This window comes from Chenopodium album, chromosome 10, assembly GCF_948465745.1.
Source record: "Chenopodium album chromosome 10, dcCheAlbu1.1, whole genome shotgun sequence".
Taxonomy (NCBI): Eukaryota; Viridiplantae; Streptophyta; class Magnoliopsida; order Caryophyllales; family Amaranthaceae; genus Chenopodium; species Chenopodium album.
The window spans coordinates 41676140-41686839 of NC_137843.1; positions in this window are offsets into that span (position 1 = coordinate 41676140).

Below are 10700 nucleotides of genomic sequence, written 5' to 3' on the forward strand. Positions count from 1 at the left end.
AAATCAAATAAAACTAAGAGAATTATATGAAAATGATGAAAGAAAATAAAGAAAATGAACCTAAATCTTATTCTTTTGAGCGCCATAAACGACGCTCATCAGTGTTGAATATGAACCACACTTTTATTATTGGTATGATTGGAAGCATGTTTAATTAAACTAAATGTTTAATTTAGCTTGGAATATTGAAAGAGAATCTTATTATGGTTCATATAATTTTTAATGATGCTTTAAGCATGATGTTTCTGGGTTTTTTGTGTCTTGCAGGAGAGTTACAACACCAAGACTGGTCCGAGGCCGCCTGTACTTGCAAAAATACGGAAGCTACGGTTGGTCGGAGTTCTGCCTCCGTCGCTCAAGTTAGGATACGTTCGGAGTAAAAACGTGCGGAAAGTAAATATCTTCTTGGATTCCGAGATCAGGTGTTTAACTCTGTTTCCGAGAATAATAAATGATGTAATGATTGTAAGGTGCCCTAATTATTGGGGGAATCTCCCTATTTATAGGGTCCTAGAAAGGTGTGCCCTTGCCCTAGGGTTTGATGACCTAGGGATTTGGGCTGCGCCATTTTGCGGCGACCTCGGGAATTGGGCCCTGAAGGTCGCCAATTCTTGATGGGGTATCTGCCCGCCACGTGTCTTCCCCTGGTTGTTCCATTTTGAGGCTTTCCTAGGGTGACATGTGTCAGGCTTGGAGTAGACCACGTGGTAGGGTAAAATACCCAAAACATTTGTCCCTCTAAGGGGTGACGTGGCATGCCACGTGATGCTTGTGACATGTGTTAGGCAGGCATTGGTTCGATTTTTACTGTCTTATCTGGAGTAAAAATTAGGGTTTTCACCCTAGATTATTACCCCTCTATAGATAAGAGTTGAACCCCCCCTTCATTTTCACACATTGGTGAAAAAATCTTTGAGAGAGAATCTTTGACTTTTGAGAGCGTTTATCTTTTTTTGAGAATCTTCCTGACCGTTTGTTACTTGACCGCCTGTTTCTACAAACAACCGAGGACTTTCCAAGCGTCTTTTTTTAACCGGCTACAAGGTAACCGCCTGATTTCTTCTCTCTTTTTCTTTGTTTTCTTTACTTTTTCTTTTTCGAAAATGGTTTCCCAAACGCGCACGGCACGGCTTAGGTTAGCGATCAGCCAGTCACCGGGGACGGATGAATCTAGAACTAGGAGTGCCGACTGCTCCTTATTGGAATTCCCTTCGAAAACTTCCCTAAGTCCGACTGACTCTATGTCTGTGCAGGACACAATGGCCAGAACAAAGAGGACTGCCAAGCTTCAGAACTCTAACGGCTCCTTTAGGGCACCTATAAGCGAAATTTCAGACCGCTCGCCTGGTACTCCAAGTACCCCTAGCTCCTCGATTTTGGAGGAGTTTGGGGATAAAATAGAACAGAGAAATTTCGGGTCGATTGATCTGGCTTTCGTAAGAGGAGCTAAGGGAGGACCCTACTGGCCCTAGCCATTAGGCTCCTTATTCGGACTCAAAGTCCAAGAGTTCTGACGGCGATTCCGAGCTGTCCACCTCTGAAAGAGCCTCCATGAACTCAGACGAAGCGCGCTCTCGGCTGGAGACAGCGAGGGAGTCCCTGTCAGTTGACAAGGGCGAGGGCTGGGCCGAGCCGTCTTCCTCGCACCGAATGGAGTTCGCCTCCTACTACCAGCATGTTCCTAAGGGCAGGAGGAAGGCCTTGGTGGATAAATTTGGGGAGTTTATCTCGAAGCATGTCATGGGACATGGCTTTCTCCTCAGCGTCCAAATGTTGAAGATACAGTAGTCTGGCCAGAAGGGTCCAGCTACCAGGACGAATGTTTTGTCTGTTATGAGGCGACCATCCAAATAGGTCATCGTTTTCCTCTCCATCCGGCTGTGGAGAGGATTTTAGATGGGTACTAACTGGGCATCTGGCAACTTGTCCCTAACTCTTGGGTCAACATCATGGGCTTCGTTGCCGCCTGTGAGATTCTCGAGGTAGAGCCAAGCTTCGAGGCCTTTGCCCAAATGCACTACCTCAGCCGGACTCCAAAATCAAGTGGAACCAGATGGTTCACCCTTACAAGCCATAAGGGTTATATGATGGCAGTTGGGAAAGAGTCTAAGTGGAAGGATTGGAGGAGAAAGTTTTACATCGTCTCCTACCCCGACCGTCTGCAGAACAAAAAATACAATTGGTGGAACCGAAACCCTCCTTTGCTTTCTTGAGGTGCTGCCCTGCCGCCTATCCCTAGGAAGGCGAAGGAGCAAATTTTTGACCGAAGTCTTTTCTCAGTGACTGTTCGGTCCAATGAAAGAACAGGGGAGAAAGAAGTAAACCCCCAAAGCCACATTCCCCGCCACGAGTGGCTATCTGATGGGATTTATTTGGCCGCTTGCGGTATGAGTTCTGAGAGGTCGAGAGGTAGTCGAGTCGTATGTTTATTCAATTATTCTATTAGTCTTGACTTTATTTAATTTCTAATCAATTGACTTGTTGTGCAGACAAAGCTATGGAGAAACTGTCGCCCTTTAAGAAATCGACTGCTCACTCAGCCACTTATTACCATTCGTCCATTATAAATGGAAGAATGATGATCCGGGTGCAGAACGAACGCCCAAGGTGAGCTTAAACTTGGGTACTTATGATGAACAAGTAGATTCAAACTTTTCGCCTGCTTTTTTAATTCTTTAATTTTGTGCAGGGCAGGTCCTCCAAACCATCCCCCTCCTCTCAGAAAGACCCGAAACTTTAGAAGAGGACGGATGGTGACGTGGGTATTTCTAGCAAGTCTAGAAAGCACGTTGCCCACAAGCCTGGCAAAAAGGAAGATGACGGCTCCCACCCCCTAACCGGTAGATCACCAACCAAGCCGGATGTCCATAAGGCGTCGAAGAGTGGCTTCAAGCCACTCAAAACTGCTGGCGGCTCAGCAGTGGGTGGGAGCAAATCTCTGGCGGAGGAGGCGGAAGGTATTACTGTTTTTAACCCTTTACCATATCCTTGTGGGGTAATGTTGAATCAACAGTCGTCCAGCGACTCTTAAGAAAATCGGTCCTTCGGCCGGATTTACAACATTATTTACAAAATGTTGAATGTGCAGATTTCCCCCAGAGGCCGGATGTCCAGCAACTGGCTAAGACGATGCTGAGGGCGATTAACCCTGAGGACAAAGCATCCGTTAAAGGAGTCGGCTCCCTCAACCTTGACGCCATCTTGGCGCTTCTTTGTGAGGTACAACACTTCTGAAATATTTCTAACTTGTACAATGTATGTGGCCGTTTGATTCTAACCTTTTCTTCATTTGGCCGAATGCAGGCTATGCTGCGAGTAAACGGCCTTAAGAGGCCGATTCTTGACAAGACCAAAGAGGTAAAGGCTGCGAAAGCTCGAGCTGCCTTCTCTCTAGATACGACAAATTTTGAGATTGTTGAAAACGAGCTTCTGACACTTGATATGATGTATTCCTAGGCGTCGGCCAACCTACAGGTCAAGACCGATTTGGACGCAGCGAGGAGGCGGATAACAAAGCTCCAAGATGAGGTCAAGGATCTCAAGGCCAAGCTCGAGCCCCTCCAAGAGATGGACATGAAGGTTGATGGGCTTAAGGAAACCGTCCGCAAGCTGAAGAGCCGGCTATCGAACAAGGAGGTGTAACTTGGGAAAAATACAAGTCTTGGGGCTGAGCAAGAGAAGGAAGACCTGGTCAAACAAATGATGGAGGATTATAACACCATCATGCAGATGACCTGGGAATCCATTCATTAGGGTTCCGACTACAAAAGTTGGAAGGACAAGTTTGATGCGGCCAATGATGAATTCAATGCCCAACTTTTAAAGCAAGCCCAGGAGGAGGCGGCAGTTGAGGCCAGGGTTGAGTTATCCGACTCTACTAGGGAGTCGTCCTCTGGGGAAGATCAGGAGGAGGAGGATAAGGAAAATGATGAGCATCCGCTTGGGGGCAACAAGGATAATGCGATTGCAAATGCTGAAAACCTCTCTCCTAATACTTAAGCTTTTCTGTTATTTCTGCGGCCGTATGGCCATATGTTATCACTTCTGGCCTGTGTGCCGAGTAACTTTGTCTTTTTACCGACCAAGGGGTTGGGTAATTTAAGAATTTCAGCTGGTTGTACTGGTTAACTTTTACAGTCGTCCATAGGAACGACTGGTTAATTAATGAATCATCCGGCTATGTGGCCCGCTTTTTATCATATTAATCATTTTTGCCTTAAATTTTTTTTAAAGCTTTAGAATTTTTTGGTGGTATGCATAGATTTAAGCTAAGTGTTTAAGTTGTATACTATGTGATTGTATACTATGTCATTGTGACTGTACCTGATGTCTTTGCCCCTAGCGGGATGTGTGCTTGGTTTCAAAGGTGAATTGATTAACTTAGAAATTATTTATACTTAAAAGGTATGATTGGTTTCTAAGTTAATCAATCACTATGGTGATTGCACCAAACCAAGTAGATAGTCGACCACTGAGCAGACGAGTAAGTTCTAGTATTATCCGCCCATTAGCCTCACTAAGTTGTTTAGAAATAAACTCTAAGCTTCTAAGTTTTATGACTTAGCTTAAAATTATTAAGTAGAATTTAGTTGTCTACATTGTCCTAGAGTTACAGCAGACGGTTTATCGGTACTTGTATCAAAGCTTCTAATCGAAAAAGTAGCCGTTTACCGCTTGTTATATAACAGCTGATAATTTAAGTTTTTTAGGTTTCAATTTAGATTAATTCAAACATCTGCGAGCTTATCTTAATCCAGACAGTCGGTAGAGCCGTTTATTTCAGGTTTATATAGCAATGTACCACCCAAGTGGTAAATGCTCTCTGCGACGAATTCACCCGGATGGGCGTCGCCGGATGTCAAACTCATATTGGAGCAGACGTTTATTAATTAATATCATCTGGCCTTCAGGCCTCGTTAGGCATCCTTTCAAGAATGCGCATTCATTAAGTTTTTGAAATTAACTTATCTCCAATATGTGAAATCGGTCCGTCTACACGTTTGTACAGACGACATTTTATCCGGCTATTGGCCTCATATTGTAGTTGTTTAGTTTTTTTATTTTTAGCTCAAGTATTCGCATGTAGTGTAGCTGCTTGTGCGTTTTACATGCGGTATTCTCAATGGGAGATGTTTGCAATAAACGAAATAGACAACATAAGAGAAAATAAAAAGCAAGTTTTTCATTGATAGGCTTTTCATTTAACAAAAATTTACTAGTCTCAGAACTAGTACTTTTTTAAGTTGTCTACATTCCAAGTTCTGGCTAGGTGCCTGCCATCTGGTGTTTCCAGTCGGTAGGTACCGCCTCTTACTTCATCACGGATCCGGTAGGGGCCTTCCCAATTGGGTGTTAGCTTGCCTTGCGCATTGGTCCTACCGGTTGCCTCCATCTTTCCTAACACAAAGTCCCCTACTTTCTCATACCGTTTGTGTACTCTTCTGTTGTAGGCTCTCGTCATTCTCAGACGGTAGATCTCATGACTCAAGGCGACATTGCCCTTGTGTTCTGGGAGTGAGTCCAGTGCTAGCCGCATGGCCTCCTAGTTTGCCTCTTCATCATATAGAATGACTCGAAGGGTCGGTTCACAATGCTCAATAGGCAAAATGGCCTTTGCACCATACACCATGAGATATGGGGTCTCACTAGTTGCCCCTTTTTCAGTTTTTCTGATGGCCCATAGGACATGAGTTAACTCCTCTGCCCATAGGCTGCCAGCTCTTTCAATTTTCTCCTTAATGCCGAATGAGATTTGTTTGTTGAAGGCTTCAACTTGGCTGTTTGCTTGGGTCGGCCGACTGATGCAAAACAATGTGAGATCCCTTGATCTCCCAATAAATTCTTAAGCTGAGGCGTCTCAAATTGAGGACCATTGTCAAAAATCATAGACATAGGTACCCCAAACCGGGTGATGATATTCTTCCAGATGAAGGAGATGACATTCTTTGTCTTGATGTTTTTTACTGCCTCTGCCTCTACCCATTTGGTGAAGTAGTCGACAGCAACTAAGATATACCGCCGTCCGCCTGACACAAGAGTATATGGTCCTAGGATATTCATGCCCCATTTGGCGAATGGAATTGGACTATGAATGGCCGTCAGATCAGTGGCCGGACGGTGGATTAACTTGCCAAGCCGTTGACACTTATCACACTTCTTCACCATTGCCATGGCGTCTGCCTCGAGAGTGGGCCAAAAGTAGCCCTGCCACCTGGCCTTAGCTGGTAGGGACCTGCCGTCTATATGAGAGGCACAATAGCCCGAATGTAGTGATAGGAATAGTGTCCTTCGAAAAAGTGTATTATTCTGATAGAGGGTTCGGAATTATTAGATGCTAATTATTCCGTGAGGTCAAGTGATTGGAATGCCTAGTTGGAGGCCACTTCCGATCAGTAATATTAATCCATAATTAATATTACAGCTTAATCTTGACTGAACCCTTCGGGTCACACCCAAGCAACTAACGATTCGACACGATGAATTAATTCGGAAGGAATTAATGAGTCGCTCGAGTATTAAATATTTAGACATCGGAAATTAAGCTAGCAGCGTCGAAACCGAGCGTCACAAGTCGAGTCGAATCAATAAAAAAACGAGACGGTAAAATCAAACTAATTAATCGACAATTACCAAAATACCCCTAGCATCGGAATGCCCCGAGCAAACCAAGTGCTAGGGGAAATTGGTATTAGCATGTGCACCACACCTAGGCAATGGTGCTAGGTGCACATGGCTAGCATGCATCAGCCGCGCACAAGGTAGCAGCAGCTCGCATTTGCGTGCATGGCTTGCTGTGCATGTGCGGGCTTGGTGCGAGGCCAACACTGGTAGCGTGACAATGCTAGCAAGGCACACCGTAGCAGCAGCAGCTATGGCGCGCCAGCATGCTAGCATGGCACGCGCATAGTAGCAGTCCTCCTTGGTCCTTTCTTAGCTCTATCACCTCCTTTTTTCTCCAGTAAATTGGTTTCTTCTCCATGAATCTTCCTTAAAAGAATTTCTAGCAAGTTGAGGTCAGCTTCTATGTGACTTTTTTGGGAATTAGGTACAAAGAGATTACATGATGTTAAAGTCAGTTTTAGAAGGTATCATTCGGCTTACCTAGGTACCCATCAATCTCAAAGTCAGTGTAATCCACACACATGTGCCAGGTACCACTCGGCTTCTTTACAAGCGCAACATTTGCAACCCAATCGGGGAAGTTACATGGCCGAATGAACCTAGCGTCTAACAACTTTTTGACCTTGGCAACTGCCGCCTAACTTCTCTCCTCATCGTGATTTCTTTTCTTTTGCCGGATGGGCTTCTTTTTAGGATCCACGGCGAGTTTGTGGACAACGAGATCCGGGCTGATGCCTGGCATCTCTTCCACTTCAAAGGCAAAGATGTCTTTGAATTTCTTCAGCAGAAGGTGCAAGTCTGCACCCATTTTTTCCAAAGCAGCCGTACCCACCTTAATAGTTCGCTCTGGACAGCTGTCATCCAGAGGAGTATCAACATGATCGCCAGCCAGCTGGGGACGGAGTTCATTTGACCGTACCCCGGTAAGTGATTGCTATTTCTTCTCTTTCTTCACCTCCACCAGCTGATCAACTTTTCTTTTCTTCCCGGCTGCTGGTGGGGCTGGGTCAAAGTCCATGACATCGTCAAGGTCTATTGGCTCCTTCACATGACCGGCTGCAGTAGCCGTTGGTTTGACGTCTAAGAGGTAGCACTCTCTAGCCGTCTTTTGATCCCCGTTTAGGGAGCCAACAGAGCTATCATCCTTTTTATATTTTAGCGACATGAGAGCTGGGATGATGACGGCCTTGCACTCATTCAGAGTGGGACGACCCAGGATAATGTTGTAGGCGGTCAGCTCCTGAATCACCAAAAATTGGACGATCATATGTCGCCCTTTTCCCTTCTCCCCTAGCCGGACGGGTAAGTCAGTTTGTCCGACTGGGTGCATGACCCATCCCCCAAAACCAACAAGAGGGTGAGAGACGTCGTGTAGGTTGTCCAACTTGTACTTTAGCTTGGACAGACACTTGTAGTTGATGAGGTATGAGGAGCTACTGGTGTCTATAAGGATCCGACCAACCAGTTGGTTGGCGAACTTACATTCAATGACGATCGGGTCGTCATGTGGTCGGCGGACTTTGCCCCGATCCTTCTCAATGATGAGGATGTTTGGGAAGGTTCCTCTAGCAGACGCTTGCCCCTCGTCAACATCATGGATCATCTTTTTCAGATGATCCTTGGTGCCCCGTGGATGGTCGGACCACCACTTGCAAATCCGCCTGCTATGGACAATCGCTTTAGACTTTAAGATGTAAGCTTTCAGCACCCCCTTGTCATCCAGACGGTCCAACGTCCGCTTGAGGCTATAACAGTCGTTGGTGTCATGGCCGACTTTTTCATGGAAGTGGCAGTATTTATTTTTGTTCCGTGACTGGACGAAACTCTTCATGGGATTCGACTTCTCAATGGTCAGCCGGTCCTTTATCTCCATGAGGATGGATTAGCAGTCTTTATTAAACTCGTACCTTGGGACGTACGGTTTGAATTCTTTCTTTTTCTTCTAGGTGGACTGATCAAATTCATCAACCGTCCAGAGTTCTTTTCTCTTTTTGCTCTCTTCATCTTCTGAGCCGGCTGAGCAGACCGGCTCTCTTTTTGTTTGTTAGACTTTTTTGAGTTTGACTGATGGCTGGACGAGCAGAGGTCGGTGGCTTGAATAAAGCTCTTCGCCTCTATCAACACCTCTTGGAGGGTGAAGACCCTCTTCTGGCGAGGTCAAACTTAAAGGTTGACCTATCCTTCAAACGCTTGAAGAAGTCTGTGTATGCTACCTCGTCAGACAGCCCTTGAATCTGGATTCCCACCAGATTGAACCGCCTGACGTAGGTGTAGAGTCCTTTTCTCTCTCCCTGCCGTATGGTCCTCAAGTCGAGACTTGTTTTCTTAGCAGGGATGTTCATCGAGAAGCTGGGAGCAAATAGGAAGGCAAGCCTCCTAAAGCTATCAATGCATCCGACTGGCAAGTTTCCAAACCATTATTGGGCTATACCCTTAATGGTAGCCGGGAAGCATCGGCACCACATAGCATCTTCCAACCCCTGCATGTGCATAAGGTTGGTGTAGGCCATGAGGTGGTTCTCAGGGTTGGTGGTACCATCATAGGCACCAACCAAGACATTCTTAACCTTGGCCGGCTGTGCTGCCTCGGTTATTTCCTTGGTGAACGCAAAGGTTTGTTTACCAAGTCTGAGTAGACAGAGCTTCCAGTCTAGGGGCTGGACATTGTGTGCCACCTGACCTCCGAAGAGGGCGGGTTGCATGAATGGTGTTACATATTGCCCGTACGGCATCTAGGGCACATCCGGGATTTGTCTAATCATCTAAGGCCAGCATGTGCAGACTTGCCGCTTGTATGGCTCTCATGCAAGGATTGAGAATTCCTTGTAGATGTATTTTTGAAGCTTTCTGGAAAGCTTGATGTAGAGGCTGACTCAGACAACTGCTGGCTCTAGTTGTGCTCGATGATGTGTGAAGCACCGGAGATGGTTTTCTTGCTGCCATCCAGCTGAACAGCTCGGATGACCTTCCGTTTGCCCGTCTAGGGCAGAAGGATCTTGGACCAGTCAATGGCAGGCGTAGTCTTCTCATTTGGATGTGGAGTAGGCTGCCTGTCTCAAACTGACTTTCTCCTTTCAGCTTGAGGAGTCTTTTTGGCCGACTGACCCTTGCTAGAGCCAACCGTCCTCTTGTTGATCAAGTCCTTGATTTCACCCTTGAAGCTTGTCATGAATTTCATGAGTTCATCTCGGGTGACTGGAGCTTGACCCTGTGTCGCCTGGGTGTTCTCAGGCAGTGGTCCAACAGACCTACTTGTACCAGCTTCATTGTTGCCCCGTTCAAGCCTATCTCTAGGACAGAGGTGCTTTGAGATGAGTGACTCATCAGGGCCACATAAGTTTCGACCTTGCAGTCGTTATTTGAATCATGGTTCGTGTGGACCTCCCCGTCGGCCGTAGGCCGGTTGGGTTTAGGTGGCGGTACAGAATCTTGAACCATCTTAGAGGTACTCTCCCCACAGACGGCGCCAAATATTTCAGGTATTATTGTCCCTCGGGAGAGTTACAGCTCGAAGATTGGTCCGGCGCGCTCTGTACCTGCAAAACACGAAGACTCCGGTTGGTAGGAGCTCCGCCTCAAACGATCAAGTTAGTATCAGTCGAAGAATAAAAAAAGGTGCGAAAAGGGTAAAAGTGAGGTCTTCTCGGTTTCCGAGATTAGGTGTTTTCTCTAATGTGAGAGAATGTAGGGTTGTTGTAATAAATGAACTGTAGGTGTCCCTAAAATAGGGGGAATCTCCCTATTTATAGGGTTATTGGTAAATGTGCCCCTGATTAGGTCACTCTAACCTAATCCTGATGGGCTGCGCCGTATTACGGCTTTTTCGGGATTAGGGCCCTAAAGGCCGTCTTTTCTCCCGAATTTTGGGAGTGCCACGTGTCAAATAGGGATAGGCCAACTTTGGCCCTATCTTGGGTTGACACATGTCGTCTACTGACTAGTCCACGTGGCATGGGTAATTTTTACCCAAAACACTTAGCATGTATTTATACGGCTCGGGCGACTTGAGAGGCCGTTTCGAGAGTTTACCCGACGCGGTAAAGGAGGGGGTGGAGCTTTCGGGGATCAGCCCCTAGTCG